This window comes from Periplaneta americana, chromosome 11 (genome assembly GCF_040183065.1).
Source record: "Periplaneta americana isolate PAMFEO1 chromosome 11, P.americana_PAMFEO1_priV1, whole genome shotgun sequence".
NCBI classification, from domain to species: Eukaryota; Metazoa; Arthropoda; class Insecta; order Blattodea; family Blattidae; genus Periplaneta; species Periplaneta americana.
The window spans coordinates 34,624,074-34,649,278 of NC_091127.1; the positions used below are offsets into that span (position 1 = coordinate 34,624,074).

The 25,205-nt window shown below is 34.9% G+C and overlaps 1 long non-coding RNA gene across 1 annotated transcript in view; it reads right to left on the reverse strand.

The window, feature by feature from the left end:
• Positions 1-25,205, reverse strand: part of LOC138708595 (uncharacterized) — a 112,348-nt gene that overhangs the window by 75,912 nt on the left and 11,231 nt on the right. The window contains exon 2 of the long non-coding RNA XR_011334713.1: positions 12,766-12,813. This is a non-coding gene — a long non-coding RNA (uncharacterized lncRNA). The remainder of the gene's footprint in view (positions 1-12,765; positions 12,814-25,205) is intronic.

The window sequence follows — 25,205 nt, forward strand, 5'->3', positions numbered from 1 at the left end:
AAAGTAATTACATAATTGAAATAGAACACTGAGTCCAGGGAACATTCGTGTTTGATAGAAGAATAAATCGTTTAATATGCTAATTAATTTAAATTATATTTAAGTAATTAAAATGCTATCATTTTGGTCCAGAGACCACTCATTTGGTGCAAATACAATTCGTTTAACATTTTCCTAAATTAGTCTTGAATCCATCCTTTAATAAATCACTCCAAATTAATATAGTTGATTGTGTAAAAATGTAAGAATTCACGATCTCCTATGCACTACTGCCACAGATGCATAAATTTGTTTTTTCTTCCTACTAAAAAATGTAATATTTTGCACATACTGTAGCAGTTACGGAGCAACGACACTATAATGAGGCGGCGGTGGAAATGTATTGTTATTTTAAAACTCTTGTATATCCTTAAATATCAGTCGTATCAAAATTTTGCCTGGAATAAAGCTTATCGGAAATCATTTTTAAAGAAACTTTTCTTATGTAATATTTTTCACAAAATTCAATAATAAGCGAGATATTTCGGTTTATTTAATTCAGGCTTCCTTATAACCCCCTTTTAAATAAAGTATTTTGAATTCTATATAGCGTAAAATCTAAGTTACAACGAAACTTAATTTTTATTCCAATTTTCATCGAAATCCATTCAACCATTATTGCGTGAAAAGGTAACAAACATCCAGACAGACAGACTTAAATATCAGCCCTATCAAAATTTTGCCTGTAATAAAACTTATCGGAAATCATTTTTAAAGAAATGTTTATGTAACATTTTTCACAAAAATCAATAATAAGCGAGATATTTCGGTTTATTTAATTCAAGCCTCCTTACAACCCCCCTTTTAAATGAAGTATTTTGAATGTCATATAGCCTAAAATCTAAGTTACAACGAACTTAATTTATATTCCAATTTTCATCGAAATCCGGTCAGCCATTATAGCGTGAAAAGGTAACAGACAGACAGACAGACAGACAGACAGACAGACAGACAGACAGACAGACATGCAAACAAAAATTTCAAAAAGCAATTTTCTGTTTCAGGATGATTAATTATACATGTTAACACCAATTATTTTTGGAAAAGCGAAAATTACCAGAAAATTTTCGCTTACAGATTTATTATTAGTATAGATTAATCCACATAAATGCAACCAACACCATCAGAGCGACTTACGCTTAAACAAGAACTGAAAGATAAGTTCAAGGAATGGAAAAAGCGCCCCAAATACCATATTAATTGAACAAAAAGAAAGAACAGCCAATTATTGACGCTTTTAGCCGTTTAGTTACAGAAGTTGAAAAAGTTACTAACCAAAATAGAGAGTTAATTACAGTAGCTCATCATAGCCTAGAAATTCCACAAACACCAATTGAAACGGGATTATTTGAATTTCCACACACACAGTCCAAGTCAACGCCCACCATTACAGATTACGGAACTACATATGAGCCGTTCAGAGCAAAAGTGGTGTAAGTCAAAATTGGGTAATGAGATTTAAAGTAAAAATTCTGTAAAATGCAGCGTAAAGTAGCAATTAATATGTCCTCCTTGTTATCCACTGACTAGTAATCTATACTAATAATAAATCTGTAAGCGAAATTTTTCTGGTAATTTTCGCTTTTCCAAAAATAATTCGTGTTAAAATGTATAATTAATCATCCTGAAACCGAAAATCGCTTTTTTGAAATTTTTGTTTGTATGTCTGTCTGTCTGTTTGTTACCTTTTCACGCGATAATGGCTGAACGGATTTCGGTGAAAATTGGAACATAAATTAAGTTCGTTGTAACTTAGATTTTAGGCTATATGGCATTCAAAATACTTTATTTAAAAGGGGGGTTATAAGGGGGCCTGAAATAAATAAACCGAAATATCTCGCTTATTATTGATTTTTACGAAAAATGGTACATAACAAACGTTTCTTTAAAAATGATTTCCGATAAGTTTTATTCCAGGCAAAATTTTGATAGGACTGATGATAATGGATGCGATAATGGATGAACGGATTTCGATGAAAATTAGAATATAAATGAAGTTCGTTGTAACTTAGATTTTAGGATATTTGGCATTCAAAATACTTTATTTAAAAGGTGGGTTTATAAGGGGGCCTGAATTAAATAAACCGAAATATCTCGCTTATTTTTTATTTGTGTGAAAAATGTTACATAACAAAAGTTCCTTTAAAAATGATTTCCGATAAGTTTTATCCCGGGCAAAATTTTGATAGAACTGATATTTAAGGATAAACAATGGGTTTAGAATAACAATACAATACATTTTCACTGCCGCCTCAGATTAGGCCTATAGTGTCGTTCCGTAACTTCAATGTGCAAAATATTATTTTTTTTAGTAGGAAGAAAAACAAATTTATTCATTCTAAGGCAGTATTGCATAGGAGATCGTGAATTCTTACATTTTCGAAAGAAAGAAATATAATTAAGTTATATATAGTAGATTGCATTATTTGCTGCATCACTATTTAAGTTATTTAATAGAGCAAAAATCTGAAAATCGATGTCACACAGGAGTTATTGCAGGAACGACGACGATGGCTACAATTAAATCGAAACAAATGACTCCGTCTATTTAAGGCGGCCTTGACGTTTATCAATATTAATATACAGAGAATAGTTTGTGTACTTGTATGAAGTAAGCTTAGAAGCTAATTAACCTTCACTATTTGAAATTTGTAATTTCTCTAGATGGATGTAATGCTACAAATGAGGACTGAGGTAAGATGAAAAGAAATCTGTACGCACAGAAAACTTGATATTCTGTCGAAATATTGTATAACTGGATTATTGCAACTTTATTTGGTCCACATAAAATACTCTAATTTTATACACTCATTTTACCATAGAGATCACTGGAGCCGAGTTATTTTAAAAGGTGTCATGAAATGGCGTTCCTGCGCTCATAATTTACCCATATTCGTTTCCTGTGTTTCTTAAAATAATATTTATGTAGGGTACCCCATTTTTTATTTGCATAAACAATGATATACAACCGAGCGAGTTGATTCAGGCTGTAGCATTTGAGACACGCATTCGGGGGTCCCAGGTTCAAACCCCGTGGCCGACCAATCTGACTGGGGTTTTTCATGATTTCCCTTAGTCATAAAGGCAAATGCTGGATTGGAAAGATACATGCCATTATTCATCACCGCCTCAATTAGCAATACCAAAAACATTGATCAAAGTCTATAATCAGTTACATGAACACAAGCCATCTACAACACACAATAGAAACAGGAACTCCACAAAAGTAAAAACGGCCTGCTGATATACCCACACATTCTAAACACGCGACATGACCACAGATGTTAAGGCGTGAATAAAATAAACTTAACAAAAAAAAAAAAAGATGCACAGTAAGGTTAACATAAAAATGATCTTCGTACACAATCAGCTCTATTAATTTGGAGTGATTTATTAATGGATGCATTTAAGACTAATTTAGAAAAATGTTAAACGAATTATCTTTGCACCAAATGAGTGGTCTCTGGACCAAAATGATAGCATTTTAATTATTTAAATACAATTTAAATTAAGTAGCATATTAAACGATTTATTCTTCTATCAAAAACGAATGTTCCCTGGACCCAATGTTCTATTTTAATTATGTAATTACTTTATATTTATTTCTACTAAGTGCAGCGGAGCGCACGGGTAAAACTAGTAGTTTAAATAAATTGAATATTAAATGCTACATTGCGCTGTATTTTACAGAATGTTTACTTTAACCCTCATTACCCATTTTTGACTTACACCACTTCTGCTCTGAACGGCTCATATATAAATACTAATATAGCAAAGTATTTGAATTACTCGTATAAAACAAACAAACCAGTATTTGAAATAAGGCCAGATGGTAATAAACTATATATACGACAATCTGAAATGTCGGTACATAATAAAAATCTCATTATTAATGGAGAAACGTACGAGGCAATAGATGGTCTACTCACTTTTTTAACTAAGAAAGATATCTATGATAACGTGATCAAACCAGAAGATACACTAAAATATAATGAAATACTTACCGAGTCCAATGCCATTTATCAAAATAATGATCCATCAACAAAAATGCCAAAATCTAGCATAGGTAAAAAGTATGTAGTATTTATTAAACCACTACGGGGGCAAATGTCAAATAAAAAACCTAGAACTCCTACTACTTACTCATATCTATCTTCTCCGAAATTAGGAAAGGGGGTTCTAAAAACATATCCTGGGCTTCCAAAAGAATATGTGTGGTTTAATAACGTTAATCAAATTATAGAAAGAATTATGATTCTTGATGGGGCATGGTAAGCTGGTAACAAGAGTCCAGAGATAAATGAAATAAGTATTATTGATAGGTTAGATGAAAGTTTTAAATTTAAGGTAGACTTAGATAAGAATCCAAACGCGATATACTCTCTTGTAAAAAGCTTTTGGGGGATAAACATAGTTCGGGAATATTTAATAAAATTCTAAATTCCGGTATAATGCCAGAATTACATTTAAGAAGCTTCAGCACTGGAGAAAAATATAATTACTGCGGTCAACGGGACCGCTGTTGTGCTTGAAAAGGGCATGGCAATGCACATCTTCCTGCGGGAACACCCTTAGAGCTCAACCTATCACTTTTACTAGGGAACTTTTAGAGAGAACTCGGGTTATGACCAGGGGCGGCCCGTCCTTATGTGCTACAGTGCTACAGCACAATGATAATTTTTGCTCAAATAAAGTGTTTGCAATATCACAGTATTTGATCTGCCATTTGACAATTTCCCGTTGTTATGTTCATGACGCGTTATAGAGTGTTTAGTCTTCGCTCTTTGGTGCCTCAGGGGGTTCGTTGTGCTACTCAAAACTCTAAATGAGAATGTAGACAGTTAATGCGCATGTGCGAAGCTGAAATAACTGCTCTGATTGGCTATTTTTACGCGGGGAAGTGCTGTAGTCAGCTTCAGCACAACACAGCTTGGAGATTGCAAAAGTAAAGCGTAAGGAAAGAATGCTTGTTTGTGGAGGAACTCGGAACTATGTAAAATGTATTTGGTAATTCAAATGTTCGACTGCTGCTGCCATCTACCAGTTTTTTGAGGTTCCTCCTGAATCAGTCAGCAAGCGACGGAAAATTGAATCCCAGAAAATTGATGCCAAGGAGGTATGTAACCGTATAATTCAGGAAACTACTCATCGTTTCCAAACTTTAAGCTACCTAGACGCAACACAATTGTTAAACAGCGAATTTTTTGACAATTTTTTGCATAATTTTCCTGAACGCGAACTTGAAGTTGCTGTCAACAGCTATACTGCACTGAACAAAAAAATGTTAAAGACACAACTTGGAGTTCTATACGGAAGATCCGACTTCCGAAATATAGATGGCTGTTCAATTGTTACAAAACACAGTCTCCAACAATTCACGGGATCCATTCTGTGAAGTAACGAAGTTGTTAAATATTTTGGTTACAACACCAAACTACTGCTGAGCCAGAAAGATGTTTTTCTTGTTTGAAACGCATAAAAACGTTTTTAAGGAACACTATGTCCCAGGATCGCCTCACTGCTCTTGCAATATTGTCAATAGAAAAGAGTATGATGTCCAGGATGGAGGGATTTAACGTTTAACACCAGGGTAATTGACAAGTTCTGCAGTAGGAAGGAACTCCATATTTCGTCACTAGGCGAGTCTCAAATTAAGATAAATGCATATAAGTGTATACAGTAGGCCAATATAGAGATTGTAGCACACTCATTATTTTGACCACCAGCCGCTACTGGTAATGACCGAACCCAATGGCAAAAACGGTTGAGATTGGGCATTCCGCAGGCGAGTTCCTAAGTTAGGAAATCCTTTAAAAAAGTTATTGGATATTAAATATACACAAACTAACAAATAACTTAATATACATAGGAAGGACAACAGACGCACTCTGTAGAAGAATGGCAGGACACAGATCCGATGCAAGAAACGGAAACCCAAAACCAATTTCAGTACATATGAAAAATATTGGAATTGAGTATTTTAGAATTGAAGCGCTACGATCTGTTGTAGTTTCATCAAAAAAAGACCTGAGAATTGAAGAACATTTTGAATTAGAGAATTCTCATAAATCAATTCCAGGGTGGAATACCCTACCCAGTGACATCAGAGACTGTTGGAATTTAGTAGCGTTCAAAAGCAAACTCATGAAGCATTTCCTTACTGCGTTGAGTAGGTTTAATTTTTTACTTAATTAATAAAAAAAATTTCTCTCTTCTTAACCTTTACAATAAACTGTCTAGCTTTTATTAGTCAGTTCATCTTTTAGTACTTTGATTTTTATGTATTTGTAAATTTAATATTAATTGTAATAATTGTAATTGTATTCTTACTATTGTAGTTGTAATACCCTGGTAGAGGAGAAGAGAAGGCCTGATGGCCTTTAAATAAAATAAATAAATAAATATGCTTCGAGCTATTATTATAATCGTGAGAAGACTAGAGACCCTGAGAAAAAAGAAAAGTTAGAAGAGATTACTACCATAGACACAAGAACGAACCTATTTGGCATGAAAAACAGAAATTTCATCAAAGATTAAACATAAGAAAAGTGCGTTCTAAAGAAAAGTTATTCAATGAAGCTTGGAAAGAACTGTCCCGTACAGAAATCTAAATTTGATCAGTCTAATATGGAGCTGTCTCAGAGACTCATACCGGTGTGGTGGTGAGGAGTCTGATCTACTCCGATGATCCATTAAGATACAGTCCGGGCTTCAGGGACACGGCCAGAAGAGCGATTAGCAAGAGGTGATCCTACGATGAAAGAGTAATGGAACAGAGAAAAATTCTCTCCGGCAGCGGGATTTGAACCCAGGTTTTCAGCTCTACGTGCTGATGCTTTTCAGCTCTACCGGGATGGGTATCCGGTGTGGCTTAGTGGGTTCAAATCCCGGTGCCGGAGAGAATTTTTCTCTGTTCCATTACTCTTTCATCGTATGATGACGCAGAATATCTGTATGGAAATATCATATGTACTTCGGTACATTAAAATAAAATAAGAGGTGATCCGCCAATTAACGAATTTGATGCAAAATGTATGAAATACGACATATTCTATAGAGACCACGAGGACCTAGAATCGAGATATACTACTGACAAGGAATTACAGATCGAAGCCAAAGATATCCAAAATGATCCAAAGACTCCATTTAATGTAAAGGCTGGTGCCTTGTTGATTACAGGTGGAATGTGGGCCAAACGTAAAATAGGATTTGGTGTTGAGTATAAGCCGCTATTTTTATTACAATAAATGTCAACACTATTTAATAGAAAGATTTCTAAGAAATCTAACGCCAGACCAAAGGCTAAAATAGGCAAAGGACCGTTGAATATAAAACATGGTGGAAATAACAATATATTTACATTACCTTTATTTTTAAGTGCTATTATGAAATTGCGGAAATTATTTGGTCGTATAGAACCCACTAAAGAAGGTAAAGGTTTTACATTAACACATTATCTATCAGCACATAAGACTCTAAAAGATGCTAAAATTGGAAGTGTAATAGCAATACGTCACGATGATTTTAATTTCACAGTTCCAATAATATTTACAGCTCTAGGCGCTTCTGGATCACTGTTGGGGAGGAGGCGCTACTATTGCCAAACTTGTACTTCATAAGAAAAAGAACGATGCTGAACTAGCAAAACAGAAACGTCATAATGCAGCCATAGAATCCAAAGCTTCTGGAAACTGACTACGAAAAAAAAGAAAAAAAGAAAAACTTTGCTCGTAAAACGAGGTTACATACCAGTCAAAAGAAAACTGACTTCAAGCCTCTAACCAATATATATATTATGGATTATGTAAAAAAGCTTGGGATAAATAGTACATTATGCAACGAACCTATAATGATAGTAATTAAGACGCGAGTATATGTTTTTTATGAAACGAGCGCAAACGAGTTTCATAATTTTCATACGAGCGTCTTAATTACCATTATAGGCAAGTTTCATACGACTTTTTATGCTCGACCATATTTCTAACTTGAAATTATTACAAGTATTCATTTTATTCGCATCTCACTGAAGAGCAGAAGTGACCTTGTGCAAGCTCGTAAATTGTGAGATGTGCGCAGACGCGAAAGTATTGATTTTTTCCGAGGAACAATAATGTCATTGACCTTGATATAATTTAGAGAATAACATGAACTAATTTTGATATAACCTGGAAATTGATTTAGAATTGAAAAACGAGATGACAAATTGACTTTATTTGAATATTATTTACAATTAACGCTAATTATTATAGTAACAGAACATAACCTTCTGCGACAGTATTGGATTTCCAGCCTCCGTGACGTTTCCCTCGTCTTTCGATTGAATATCCGAGAATTATCGAAAATCTGAACTTTAATGAATAAGTGTACTTTAATGACATGCATTAAAGGACTGCTACCAGGTGTATAATTATTACATTTCGGCATGGTCGAGCATAAAAAACTTTAGAGGTTCATTGGACATGAATACATTACCGATGAAACCAAAGCCTATGGAATGATTTACGGTGAGCTATTTTATTTAGGACGTATATAATATTCTACAACTCCGGTATAGCATTCGCCTCATTTTTTGCATCCCGGCAATATATTCCCCACAACTGCCTATACTGTTGAAAACACAAGGGATAATACATAAGTAACTTAGATCTCTGATCTCTCGTCACTAATAGGCTAAGTAATTCATTACGAAATTATGGCCAGTTCCACGTCATTGATTCGACATGCTAACGTTTTACATTACCAAAATGTTATCCAGCATTCACTGGTACATAACACACTCCAAACGTTGTCGATTATTTTTTCCAACAATCTTTACGCTATTTTCTACAAACATGCATGACAAATATAGTGAACTGAAGAAAACGTGCTATCTTTAGATTTAAATTTCGTTGATCATATTGGGTTAGATTAACGATACAATAAACCTTATGCAGAGGAAATTGTGAGTGTTTTTGTCTCCGAAGATGGTGAGCCACCAAAGTATTGTTATATTGTGCATTACAGAAAAAGGGGACCAAATTAAATCCTCACTGCGATCTGATGACATTATATCCTCTTCCCTTATGCCTCATAATTACAACATAATGACTCACGCCAGCAACATAAGCTCACTAAAACTACTTTATTTCAGCTTGCGGATTGGAGTTCGTAACCATTTCTCACACAAATTAATCCAATATTAGTAGACCAGTAATATCGGCGGAAGCGCAAAGTTTAAAATTCCTAAGGAAAACCCAGAAGGTATTACTTACTCATCAAATAAGAGATCTGTAAGATTTTACTCATAATTTTGAGAGTTTATATATAAATTACACATTACATTACTACAGGCAAGTGAATCGCCGGACAACTGAAAGCAAGTCATTTTCTATTAAAGAAAGTCTCTTAGTAAATCCAGTGCTCGCTGGACCAATCATGGAGTCGCGGTAAGAAGTGTATTCTATCCAGATTATAGTGAACGTTCTCCAAAACTTACTTACAAATGACTTAAGGAACCCGCAGGTTCATTGCCCCAAAATCTAACTTACCCATCATTCCATTGGTCCCAGAAAAAATGACCCAGTCATAAACAGGGACACGACGAAAGTAATGAAATTCAGAAAAGGAGGACCCTTGGCAAACACCGATAGATTCCCTTGCGGAGAACAAGAACTGGAAATGGTCAAAAGCTACAAATACCTAGGACTTACACTACAAGCGACAGGCCACACCTTTTCCAAGCACTTCGAAGACAGAGCAATGAAAGCGACCTTCGAGATTAAGAAACTGAACCTACTATCCGTAACGACAGCCCTGAGGCTTTTCAACATAAAGGTTGCGCCCATTGCCACATACGGGATACACCTTATATGGAACCACCTCACGCACTCAAATCTCAAACGGCTGGAGAGAGTCGAAGCAGCCTACCTGAAAGGAATGCTCTGCATCTCAAAATACACGCAAAGCAGAATAGCATATATTTTAGCAGACACAACCTACTGTACTTCATAGAGGAATTGATTGCAACTCTCAGCCTGGTACCAACACCACAAAGCACCAGATTCTTGGAAGACAGGCGAGAGAAAGCAAAATACATTAAACCAAGGACTTCTCAGCACCCTAGCGATGACAAACAGAGAATGGAAGGAAACTTGTCTTGCAAGATATAGCTTTCCAATATCCAAACCTAAAATTACGGAAACAGGAACAAATAACTCATTAATAAATGTGAATACTCAAAAGTGATGGAAAAGCCGTGCAGAAACCCTGTTAAGTTGCAATCAAAATCTCTAGTGATGCAACACGTACAAGGGTATGAGCAGAGAAATTGTGGGCGGGGAGACAACACTCAACTAATACTTCACAGAGCTAATCACGAGGCAATCGTTAGTTTATGGACTTCTGCGAAGTCTTTATTGTAGCAGACATACTCTTCTATAAACTAAACAGCCCGAGTCTGAGAAATTTTTTATCGAAATAGGCCTACACAGGACTGAACACATCTGAGGATTCAACCCTACAAAAGATGTATTTGCCTAAATGTTAGCTAGAATTCATGAACAATGCAGCAATGGAAACATATGGGCAAGCTAGACGAGATCACGGACCAGACAGGATGCAAAGGAAATGTGGTTTTTGGTGCTGTAACACAAAACTGGAGTATGCTTAACAGCCAAGAGATGAACTCTGTTAACCAGACCATCCTTGCGAAGAAAGATGGGCGTGAGCTACCCGAACTTGATTCACTATTCATTATTTACACAGCAATACGTGCGACGTTTCCAGAGGTCAACAGTTTAATTGCACTTCCATTCTGAATGCTTCAAGCAGGGCACCTCTAGTAGAGGCCTTGTATTACGCCGATAACTTCGAATCACTGTACGGTGTTGTTAAAGAATTATGTGCAGACAAAGCGTTTCTATTGCAGTACTGCAAGAATTACACTTTGAAGATAGATCTATTGTACATCAGATTCAAATTTCGCTTTCTCATCCATTGCATAAACACCCTGGCACACTCCCGCTGACGCGGTTCGAGAGGTGAAAATCGCTATTACCAAAATAACAAGTCTGTCAGCAAGAATGATAGAGTGAAAGAGAAAGCCAAAAAATACTGGATTCAACATTATGTCAGCTACTGCCAGTGTGTGTATTCCGAATCTCACCGGTGAGCAATCCGATGGCATCACGGTGTTCCGAATTCCACCGATGACGTCATTGATGCTCCACCGGTGTCGCAGAGGTGGTGGCAGTCTCATCAGCTGCCATCAGTGAATCTGATTGGTTCTTGTATAGGGCGGGAATTAGCAGACGAATAACATTGTGCACTGTTGTGTCATGGCGGTGTGTTCTGCTTTAGTTCTGCTGTATTATTTGTAATGAGCACAACGTAAAAACAATATGTTAATGGCTTATGAGCGAACATGTCAACGGACCCGTTATTACTACCGGTTCAAGAAATAAATTGTTTACGCTATCTTTTCTTTGAACTAGATGGGAGTACGAAAATTTCGCAAAATTTTGCTAGCGTAGCACAGACAACAACTTGTACAGTCGCCATGACAGCCATCGATCCTTCCAGCAGTTTTGTTCCTTATTTCGCTGCAACGTGACGTCACTGATGCCACCGGACCGGTGAGATTCGGAATACGCTGAGTGTCTTGGTTGGTGAAGACTACGTCACTGCCTCAAAACCTGAGTGCGAAACAACTGGCTTCATTCAATTATGTCAAACTTGAGACTTGTGATGTGGAATAAACGTTTCGCGCTGCAAGGGTTTTATTTCGTGAGAATCGTCAGACTGCCGAAAATTTGAGAACGTTCTTCGTAACACACGACGACACTCAGACATGGAGGTAATGTATATTGAACTGTTTTCCCCGTCATATATATTGTTAGGCCTAATGTTTTAGCACGTATTTTCGGACTTATAACGCATAAATGTATGAATTTTTGCAATATTTTTGGCACACAGAAATTCTAGCCCTAGTCATTAGGATACATATCGTCGTCAAACACCCTGTATATTCCTCTAATTTACATAAAATATGGCAGGATGGCTAGAACCAGAGATTCGCATTCTGCTTCCAAGTTGTAAGATTTATTTTTTTTATTCCTTGCATATACGGGACAGTATGTATATATTTAATTATATCAGAACAAACTGAGTCCAACGGTAGTAATGTCATAACTGAACAACTAATTGCATAACTCACGCTTTAAGTTAGAATAATGAATTATTTAAACTCTATGTATATATTAAGTAATATAGGTCTATAAAACGCAACTAGAATATGGCGATAACTGAATTGTAATTGAATCATTTTTCTATACAAAGTAACGATTGATTTTCTGCACACATATTACAAAACGTGCAAGAAAACACCGCAGTAATGAACTAGAGCAATGAGGGAATTTGAGACATGGCTCGATAAAACTTCACTTTCTTTAAGACACGATAATGATTTGATTAATTATTACATTCAATGCGAAAAACATGCGTAAGGACGCACCGCTCGTTTGTCCGGAGTAACAAGATATTTCAGTGATACCCTACTTATAACCAACCGAATGAATATTCAACCATCGTAGTAAAAATCACGTCTAGTTTACTTCACACTCTCTGCAGATTATTAAAATAATGTAAAACAACGAATAGTGGAGCTAACTACATTACCTGCAAATAAAACTACACATTGAAATGGCAACTTGAAATTTACATGAATATCATGTGATTGCATACACTTACTTTCCCGTTGATCTAAAGATGAGGTCTGGTTGCGTCCAATACAGTAGGCTACCTGAAAAAAAAGAACGCAGTGACGTCACAATAAGGCCGACGTAAACCAAAACGAGCAATAAATAAAACTATCTAAAAAAAAAACAAATTGACGATATCCCATTCTGGAATATAACCCATCCGCTCTTATCCAAAATACGATATCACCAAAACAATTCACAACATCCCATTCTCGACCAGAGCCCATGCGCTCTTAACCAAAATAGGATATCAGCAAAACAATATCACAACATCCCATTCTGGAATATAACCCATCCGCTCTTACCCAAAATACGGTATCACCAAAACAATTTCACAACAACCCATTCTGGAATATAACCCATCCACTCTTATCCAAAATACGATATCACCAAAACAATTTCACAACATCCCATTCTGGAATATAACCCATCCGCTCTTATCCAAAATACGATATCACCAAAATAATTTCACAACATCCCATTCTGGAATATAACCCATCCGCTCTTATCCAAAATACGATATCACCAAATCAATTTCACAACATCCCATTCTGGAATATAACCCACCTGCTCTTATCCAAAATAGGATATCAGCAAAACATATGTTCATCTCATGTCACTCAAATATCACCTCAACTAACCCACTAACCTTCTCACATACCTCGGCTTTCACACAAATAATACAAATACAACACAATAACATAATAAAAACATCGAATTTAAATAAACTGACTTTCAAATCATTTACAAAATACCAGTTCCTACAGCAGTGTTCTCTCAATTTTGAACCCCAAATTAAATGAAATAAAAAGAAACAACGAACAGATCCACACTCGCTCATATATACAAAACGAACAAAAATTAAAACCTATTTCTTCAATAAATAAAATAAGCACTATCCTTCATGCGTAATTACTACCCTAACAAAAGAATATCCATCATTATAAAACACGAATAAAACGCTCTCCTTCGCGGAAAAAAAAATGTAACCTCTACAGAAACAATAAGGGTAATAACAAATAATTACAACAAAAACAAAATAAAAATCACTCCAAAATAAAAAAAAACACTCACACATCTTTACTCTCTGGAACATAGAAAACACATCTCTCAAAAATTCACTCACAACACAATCACCCACATTTACATTCTTCCTCCAAACATACTCATCTAAATGACCATGTAAAGTAGAACCCACCCTTTTACCCCTCCCAACCTGAAGTTTTACAGCAGACCACATCCCCTCTATACTATTGGTACAACATCCAGTCTCATAATTCTTTAACTCAACTTTATGATTCACGGTGAAATGTCTAAAACCTTCATAATTCAAACCCCCATATCCCGCCCACTTATCAGAAAAAATAACACTACCCTCCCGAATATGATTCTTTATTTCCTTCAGTCAAATAGTCTCCAATGATAATACTGGAAAGTTCACGGTACAAGTGGCGAATGACTCACCAGTGCTATCTAGCGGCAGGGATTGTAGGCAGCGAGGATGACGCGACGATTAGCGCGATGAACTGTGATATGAGTTTTGTTCAACAAACACGTGATGTCGTAAGGATTATTCTCATTATAGTTGCACACAATGTCAGTTAAATGTGGAATTTGTTTTAGAAACTACGCTTAGCTGCTAGATCTTTCATCAGATTTTCAAAAGATAGAAATAGGGTGTAGTCATGTAAACACCAGTAGAATGTTACTTTTCTATTACAAGATTATTATTATTATTATTATTATTATTATTATTATTATTTTACTACTAATACTGCTTCTTCTACTACTACTACTACTACTACTACTACTACTACTACTACTACTACAATTATTTGCCTTTTTTCCGTTTAGGTGCGCCATGTCCATATAGGTAAATAAATGCAAACGACAAGGACTGAAGTCCTAGATGTTAGTGACGTTTAATAGGGCGCGTCAACTACTATCGCTATTTGCGGTCTTACCTAAAATTCTTTAAAAAATAAAACACAAGCAATATCACAAGCAAAATGTTAACACTAATTAAAACCATTGTCAACAGTTCTTGACGAAACGTTTAGATTAGAGGGAGAGAATGTTTGTACAAAAATCACAGAATATATTCAGATCACTTTAGATTATCGGACTTCAATAACTTAATACTTTGGAACATCAGGGAACATCAGGAATAAATAAAAATAAAGTGTAATAAATTGGAAAAGTATACTGAAGTTTGAAATCAGTCGTAGGAGAGTTAATTTTTAATATTTTGTTTTTTCATAACAGACTAAAGATAACAATATTCATTCACTACATTTAACAGCTCCTTCTTCCGAAAGTATGGTTCAAAAACAAAACACAATGAAAGAACGGCGAAGGCCCCAGAGAAACGTATTAGATCTTGCATCGAGGAGGCTGTGGGTTCTCTCATATCAGACAGAAACGACGGACGATACTTCTAGTACATTAGCAATTACATAATATTCTCTATGCTCATTCAATCAGTTACTAAACTGCATAAATCTACTTTACTTTGTTCATAGAAAACACAATTTCTTTATAGTTTCTCCGTATACAAAAATTGAAAGTCTTGACTTCCTTTTTAACCAAACAGTGTGCGTTGGGATGCGTAACATAAAAATGTGAATTCTTGATTTTGTGAAGAAAGTGGACTCGTTTTTTCACAATAAGTGATTCAGGTGATTCGGACAAAATAATTTGCCTAGCCCTATACTTTAAAGGCATTATTAATATTTCACTAAATAAAATTCATTTTTTTTTTTACAATGCAAGAATTCATAAAAGATGAAAAATTTCTCAAGTGTAAATGACAGCTCCGAACACAGCAAATTCAAACGCTGATTTAATTAAAATTGTTTAAGATGGCGAATTTATTAGCCTCAAGTGCGCTTAAAAAGAAGGAAATGTGGAGACGGTATTCCAGTTACAACAAAAGTTTTGCCGCAACATTCCATTATTGCTCACCTCAAGACTAAAGATTTTTAAGAAGAAAATTATGTTTATCAACAGTTAGATCTCTCCAAAATTGACTTCATGAATCTGGTATAGGCCCCGGTGTCAATCCCACCATTTTACAATTCATTATTAAAAATAAAATCGGATATTCTATCATTGAATGAAAAGGTTCTAACTATTATTGTTGTAGATGAAATGTCTTTCAAGGAAAATATAACTTATAACGCTAAAGCACACACTTCGAGGGATTAATTGAATTAGGTAAAATAGATCTAATCACAAAACTTCAACTAGCGTAAAAGTTTCAGAAGTACCACTTGCAATAGTTTTCATTATTCGAGGAATATGCAAAAATTTAAAGCAAACCATAAGTTATTTTCTATCAAAAGGTACCATGCCTGCAGAGATTTTAAAATCACATCTGCTTGATGTAATAGATAACATGCAAGATACATGCTTTATCCCTAAAGCAGCAACTGTGCCAGTATCTTCACTGACAAATATTTTAATGTACTAATAAATTGTTGCATCAAAAATAAAATGGTTAACAATTAGCTAAGAAACGAAACATGCGAAGTATGAAAGCTTCTAAAGACATGCACAACTAAATCATAATTACATTTGAAAATTCGAGAATTGTGCCATTTCATTTTTATTTCAGTAGCTTTGTAACTTCTTATTAATTAAAAATGTTAACACTGTGACTCAAAATAATGCTATTGCTTTATATTTTCTTATTGACATCACATGCACACCTCTCCGCTTTTCCTCACGTAACCCAGCACGCCGCACGGAGTGTATCAACAATCCAAGCCGCTAGATAGCAGCACAGTCACTTTTCGCCGCCGCTTGCAATGCTCAACAGGGAAGCTTTCCAGTATTATTGTTAGAGAGTATTTGCTTCAGTAAAGTTACTTTATCCCTTCTATCAACTACATTAAAAAAACAATCCCGCCCCCCAGAACCCTGAACAACCCCACCAAACACCCATGTATTCTTCACTGGTTTCCCTCTGTGATACTTAACTTTCCCAAAACACGACTCATCAACCTCCACTATTTTACCCGACCCCCCCAAACTTCCCCCTCCTATCAACAAACTTATTACATACCTCCCTACAAAAACTAAACCAATCTACCACAGTTTTCGCATTCACACGTAACTCATTCACAACAAAATTTATCCGTTGCTTCCAGGCCCACATAAAAGTCAAACACATAATATTTAAAAGAGACAACTTACTCTTGCGGAATCAAGAACCCTTTCTTATGGACCGCCAAACATTATCCTTTCGGCAGTACCATAAGAAACGATCCTTGGTTCGGCTATCAGAAACAGAACGCTCGACCATTCCCCTGTTACACTTTGGACAAAAATACTCACTCGAAATTAAACCCTATCCCTCAAAAACGCAATATCCTTCCCCAAATCCTGAAATAATAAAACTAAAAACGAATATCTCAAAACATCCCCAAAATCCCCAACCCGAGGCACTACGGCAGGTGCTTCATCATACGATGATTCTGAAGTATCCGATGGTGAATCAGAAATAGTATGTTCGGTCCTTCGCTTCACACCACTTGGCCCAGCAACACACTCCATTCCCAAACAAATCACCAGTAGCACAACTATTCACAAATTAAACAAATAATATAATGATTTACTAACAACGACTCACGAATTAAACAAATAATAGAATGATTTACTCACCATCCAAACACATCCTTTACCGGTACGCCATTCAAACCTCATCAATACTAACCACCAAAAAAATTTACCTAAGTACCAACCTAACCACCGCCATCCATAATGTGACGTCATGATATGACCACTCCATTCTCCAATCTAGCCAACATATATTCTCATAAAAAAATAACGATATCCTATAGTCATATAGACCCAATGTTTCTACCCTTATCACACAAAATAGTGTTGCACAGTGCGTAAGCTTGTGTGAGAATGGCAGCTGTAGTAGTAGTAGTAGTAGTAGTGTATTAGCAGTAGTAGTAACAGTTGTAGTAGTAGCAACAGTTGTAATAGTAGGCCTAGTAGTAGATCTGCTTCATAACAAATACATAAGTATTATTTGAATTACAAAGAGGGGTTATTCTAGTCAACTTCTGTATCACTAACCATTATGCATAGTGTCCTATTTATGGGACTGTCCGTAATTTTTATCCCAGAAAGTACATAAATTTAAAACTGATATGAAAGCATACTTAAGTCACCAACTAGCAAACTTTAACTCAGAAACGCATTTTTGAAGTCATTAATAACTTTATGCAGTTATAGGTTAACAGTAATAGTAAGGTATTAGCAGCAGCAGAGTAGTACTTGTAGAAGTAATAACAGTTGTAGTAGTAGCAACAGTAATAGTATTAGCAGTAGTAGTAGTAGTAATAATAACAGTTGTAGTAGGAGCAACAGATGTAGTAGCAGCAGTAATAGTAGTATTAAGAGTATTAGTAGTTTATTAGTAGCAGTAATAGTAGTAGTAACAGTAGTTGCAGTAGTAGTAGCTGCAATAGTAGAAATAATAGTCATCATACATGTTGCCTCAAGTCAATGCATTATTGCTACTTCGTAACTAAATATAAATGTATTGCTTTCTTCTGTTATTTAATAGTTCTTCATTGCGTTACCATATTAACGTACAAACATGTATGAACCTTCTTGGCTTCTAGCCAAGTGCTATGTAGCATACACAAAAGAAAGTACTGAATGCCCACACTAATTTCGCACAGAAATAAGTGTGGAAATTTGTGACCGGCGCAGAGGGGAGTGCATGCAGGATCGTTCGTGAAGTAGAAAGGGTAGACAACAGCACGAACATCTCATTTCTGTGGGTTTTGATAAGGTCCAATCAGTGACAGGTTAGGTTAGTTTAAACTTTTGGTATGCTTTGGAAAAAAGGGCACATCCTTAGGAAATATCTAGTATATGTAAAGCATGGTAACGTAAATGTGAAGAAAATGCCCATTATTTATTAAGTCTATTATTTTAATTATTAGGGATTCTTATTATTATCATAATAATCGTAACTGTTGAAATCAATGTACGGTAATATCCTAGAAGACGGGCAAAATCCAACATGGCTGACGAAAACTACCAAAAACGTTCTACCAACTATGAAGTTCAAATGTTACCAGACATCACAAAATCAAAGATGGAAAATCAAATATATATTCATATTTCTAAAGAAGAACAAGCCCTCCAAAAAAATTGAAATATATTTAATTTTTCACCTTTGATTTTTTTGGTGTTTGGTGGCATTCGAACTTCACAGTTGGCATTACTTTTCTGGCAGTTTTCTTCCGCACTTTACCCCAAAAAATCACTAAAACACAAAACAAATCATAATAATTTATCACCTTATCAAGTAAAATTCAATTCTCATTGATGTCTTCAAGGACAACCACTTCACTTCCAGTATATGACACAGGCTTTAAGGCAATTTAAACACACTATGCAGACAATAAGGAACTAAACCAACACTTTATCGTACAGTCAACTTCGCATAAATAAACCATGTATTTTGCCTACACAAAATGAATTCTCTTCGAACACTTATTAAACCTTAACTCATACAGAAAATTCAGCGAATAATTCCTTTAAACCACATAAAAACAGTTTTCTCCTCAACATTCAACACAATTCTTATTCACCAGCGAAAGAACTTAACCAAAATCGACACAAAATTTAATACTTTGTTCTAAGTTCACACATCTTTCACAAATATCATAAAATGACAAACTTTCAACAGTTTTAGCCACTCACGTCAAACAACCACGAACAACTGACAACGTCATTATCCATTCAAAATTAATGAAAATTCTAGGACAAGTGACGACAATAACCAATCAAATTAAAAGAAAATCACGGCGACACCTAGTATAAAAACCTAGAACAAACATATAAAAGTCACTAAAAGATCACTAACATTTAACTCTGAAATAAAAAAAGTAGTAATGCTTACTACATTCAACTGAGTGCCCGTCTTCTATGAAATTACCCAATGTACTATTGCTATTTCATTCCGAAATAGTAGGCCTAGTCCAAAGTATTGGGAATTACTGAAGAATAAGATACAGCCACTATTACACCCCAATTATGAAGCAAAGATGGGTAATTCTGACGAACGACCAGTACACGATTCTCGAACTTTCTTTTTACAAACCATGATTATATGCTCCTATCACAATCTAAACTAACCTAACCTTAACTAACCCAAGCAAAACTAACTTAAAATAAGCTAAGCTAACATAAACAAACATAACATTACCAGGTTAGCTTGGTTTTGGTTAGGTTGGGTCGTGATTCATTATGGTTTCCTGCACGGGAATATAATACAGTACGTACTTGGGTATATCATAGTAAAGTGGTAGGTTATGTTAGATTACAATCCAATTTTTTTTCTATTACCTTTCGAGAATCGAGCATATAATCATAGTATGTGAAAAAAAAAATTGAAAATCGTGGAGTGGTCGTCCTCCAGAATTATCAAAGATGGTACCCTAACGATGAAATATATTTATATATGCAAGGCATACGTGTACTGATTCTCGGCTTTATGAAAACTCTCAATCTACCAAAAAACGTAAAATTCCGTGTTGTAGTATCCATTAGATCCAGGTATTGTTTATTACGATATTGATTTAAGATCATTGAAATCTTTTCACATAATCTTTGGCATTATGCTAATTGTCACATATCTTGTAAAAGACCGATATCTTCTCAGAAATTACATTTATTATTATTATTATTATTATTTATTATATAATTATTCTTTTAATAACGTCTGTATTATTAGGAAAAATTCTATTAAAGATCTTGGTGTACTACTCGATTCTAAATTATACTTTCACGATCATGTTCATTATATTTATAATCATTCAATAAGAATGCTTGGTTTAATAAGGTCTATAACTTATTCTTTTTCTACTCCAGAGTCACTATTAATTCTATACTTTACTTTGGTTCGATCTAAACTTGAATATGTATCTGTAGCCTGGGATTCCATTACTTCAACCGATTCGGTTAAATTGGAAAATATTCAGAGAAAATTTATTTCCTTGTGTGCTTTTAGATATATACCCAATTCCTCTGACTTTAACTATGAGATTACCTGTAAATATTTTAACTGTTGTAGTCTTTATGCTAGACGTCTAAACCTTGATTATCATTTTTTTTTGCAAAGTTATCAAGGATGTTATTGATTGTGAGTCTATCATAAACAATACCAGCCTTCGTATTCCTACAAAAGGTTTAAGATTTCAAAAAAAAATTTATAACAGAAATTCAAAATCACTTTCTCCAGTCTGTAGATGCATAAAATATGCCAATTTGCATGGGCACAATTTAGATCGTTTTAAGGTATAGTTTCGTTTTGATTATTAGTTTTTACTGTTCTTGTTCTCAATTTTATTTATGTATGTTTTTGTTTATTTAAGATATTATTTATTTTGTTGTACACCTTTGTATCTTCTGTTTGTGTATTGTGCTGAACTATAATTGGTCTCTGGCTGTTGTTCAGCACACAAATATTAATAATAAATAATAAATAAATTATTATTATTATTATGTTATCGCTAATATTACTATTTATATAAAGCTTCAAGCAGTTCTGCTGTGAACGTAGGGTACTTGTTTACATCACCCAACTCGTATGGGATAAAAAATAATTTTGATGTCTCCCGGAATCGAACATAGATCCCTTTCATTTGTAGCCGAAATGCTAATTTTAAAGGCATGTTGGGTCCGATAAGTATAGTATCAATCAAATAGTGTAAGTTCTTACAATCAATTACTTAACAATATTACATGCATTGAACCTGTATGTTATTACATGAAGTAGTATTTACAAATTATGACAAACGCTTTTACCAATAAATTTGGCATCTTCAGGTCACATTAAAAACATATTAACATAAAATGAACACTTAAGATATTCCAGTTAAACACAATCGTTAAAAATTAAAAACAGGTATAATAGGCAGTCTGAGCAGCGTCATTAAAATACGTGTACCAGGATGATGTTACCAAGATATCGTGGAATATGCTGATAACACTGTATTAACATAGAAGTGTACATAACGAAGAAAGAAGGCATGCCAATCTTCAAGTTTATGCAGGTGCAGTTCCCAAAATGATGAAAATATGCTACAGTATATAGGACGATCGTGTTTCTGTTTATGAACGTATGGAGTCAATGCCCTGTGAAGTATAAAAGGGTAATGTGAAAGAATTTTTTAATAAAATTTTTTTAAAAAGGATATACATTTTGATGTCGTGAATTAACGATACTTACAAGAAGGTTGAGGAGAAGTTGACTTGAGTCCACTGATGTAGCAACACGACTGAACTTTACTGAGGAATGTAGCGGAAGAAGGAAACTGTGTACCAGGCAAATCTAATGGATAAACCGAAATCATTTCTGTACAATCTTGAAAAGAGGGTTATTTAAATTAGGATATTGTTAATTAAGTAAAGGGGTATTATTATTATTATTAGACTGGGAGGCTATGTAAAACTCCTCTGCAGCATTCATGTACTTATAATTATTGACAGTTTTTAGAACTTGGAAGGTGTCATCTATAGCTGTAAGTTCATGATTATGGTTGATTAGGTGTGTTGCAAACTTCGACTTATTTCTATTATATTTGAAATCGGAAACATGTTCCCTATACCGTATGCGGAAATTTCTCTTGGTTTGTCATATATATTTACTAGGGCAGTTTTTGCATTGCAATAAATAAATTCCACTATTAGCAAATTTATTATGGTTTTGTAAGTTATTTGGAATGATGTTATTGAGTTTATTATTCGTTCTGAAGGCCACGTTGATTTTTTCTTTTTTGAAGAAATTACCTAATTTATACGAAACGTTGCCAAAAAATGTCATGGGTTTCCAGTTAGTAATCTTATCCTTCTTCTCAGATCTTAATAAAGTAGTGTTTGTTTTAGTTTCCGATTGAAGTTTATTTACGTTTACGTATCAAATTAGTAGGCCTAATATTTCTTTTATTGAAGCCATTAGTTTGCGCTAAATGTAAGATCTACTTATATTCTGTTCGGTAGTTCTTTTTATTTAACGGAACTATGAGTAGACGGTCAATTAAGAAACGGAAATTGCTCATTTTAATGTGACCTGAAGATGCCAAATTTATTGGTAAAAACGTTTGTCATAATTTGTAAATACTACATCATGTAATAATATAAAGATACAATGTATGTAATATTAAGTAATTGACTGTAAGAATTTACACTATTTGATCGAAATGCTAAAAATCTCCTTCAACTCGTTTTATAAATCCTGACATTTAAAATATCTATTTAACGGCAATTAATCACAAAGATAATCAATATTAATTACATTAAATGAAGGCAGCTGTCATATTAAGTAAAACAGCTCAACATATGCTATTTGCAGGACGTAATTTAATATTAATAATCATAATGACGCTATATTTATACCTATGACGTACTTCGACTGCCACAATCCTGAAACTGTGACACAAATTCACCACGTAATTCTGCATCTACCAGTTGTTCTATAAGACAGTTTTACACAGGCATGTTCATTATTTTCATAGCACCAGAAAAATACACTGAATTTCACAGCTTAAATACCGAATTATGCATGTTTACGCGATCACCACAGTTTCACCATTGCAAATACAAGCCATGACGCGCCAACTATCTTCAACTGTCTCTGCTCGGTATTCCATGCAAGGAACATGGAAAGCAAAGAGGATTACAATCTCGGCTTCTTTGATTGTGTACTGTACAAAAGTTTAAGTAACAATAGATTATGAATTTACATATTTATTTTCTATGGTGCTTAAATTTAAACATAAATATGCATAAGGACAAATAATTATTTCTGATACTGTCAAAATTAATATCATATCCAGCACAACAGCTAATAATTTTATTGCATTTATATCTTCTCATTTTTCAGGTGCCGAATATCTACATAGGTCTATGTATTATTACAGTAACAGCCAGTTAATTAAATTATTTAACTTTAAATTAACCTCAACAATATATAGGCTATTTAACATTCTTATACTAATGGAACAATGACAAATTCTGCTACGAAAATAACACGGTTATTATTACGAGTATATTTAGATTTTTAAGGAATTGGTTGTTATTTATAAAGCTGGTGAAAATGATTCAGACTGAAATAAATTTAAAAGCAATTTATGTGTTCTTATTTAGTCCACTGTAGAAGACAGGTAGGAACCCCGTGATACCAATAAGGCATCAACCATCAGGCAACTTAGCCAAGAGATAATATTCCTTTCCTCCTCATTGCATACATCGCTAACTAGTAACATATTACTACTAAATCAGAGTTCAGATGTATGTATAGAAACAATAATATATTGTTCTTCCTCTGACACATACCGTCAAGTGAGATGTATTGCCTGATAAAGATGTAGTCTGCATGTCCGTCAGAACCTCAATCAGAAGGTAAGGGAACTAAGAAGTATACATACATATATACATAACATAACATAACATACTCGTACATACATACAATTAGATTACATTATGTTACATAATGTGTACATATGTTATCGTAGCTTTTTGAGGCACAGGTCGTATTGTCATTGATAGCAAACCTAACAACAAGTTATTTGTAACATAATTATGTATTGGTAATTTTCGTAGCGGCAATTTAAATTACTCTCTCTCGGCCAGCTGCAGGGTGATATGTAGATGTGTTAAATGTTAAATGTTATGTTTTATTTAACGACGCTCGCAACTGCAGAGGTTATATCAGCGTCGCCGGATGTGCCGGAATTTTGTCCCGCAGGAGTTCTTTTACATGCCAGTAAATCTACTGACATGAGCCTGTCGCATTTAAGCACACTTAAATGCCATCGACCTGGCCCGGGATCGAACCCGCAACCTTGGGCATAGAAGGCCAGCGCCATACCAACTCGCCAACCAGGTCGACTGTAGATGTGACGTCACACAGCTTTTTATTAGGCACTATACTGGGTGTTCAGTTCAAAATGTGTCTTGGCTCGCTGTATGCCGTCACGTGGCTAGCTGATGAGCCTAGAGAATTCAATCTTCCTACACTTCCGCAGCTCAGGTGTATAACCTAAGAGGCAGAGAAGCTGGCTAGCAAGTACGGCGTTCATTCTGAAGAGTACGTGCCGATACGTACGGTAACGCCGGTAGTGGCAGGAATGTGAACTGTTTGGAAATACGTACTGTCGGGATATGGGGAGAGGGTTAAGACGATTACTTACGTATTTGTTGACATTAACTTCGACGGTCAACATGGACACGGAGCATTTGATTTGTGTTGTGGAATGTTACCGTACGCAACCGATGATAACAAATACCCTGCGTACGACTTGCCGGCGCAAAACACAGTTCGAAAGAGGTTATGGTAGCACACAGACCGTACAGACCGCCATCTGTTGCTACGACGTTCAAGTTATACCGTACACG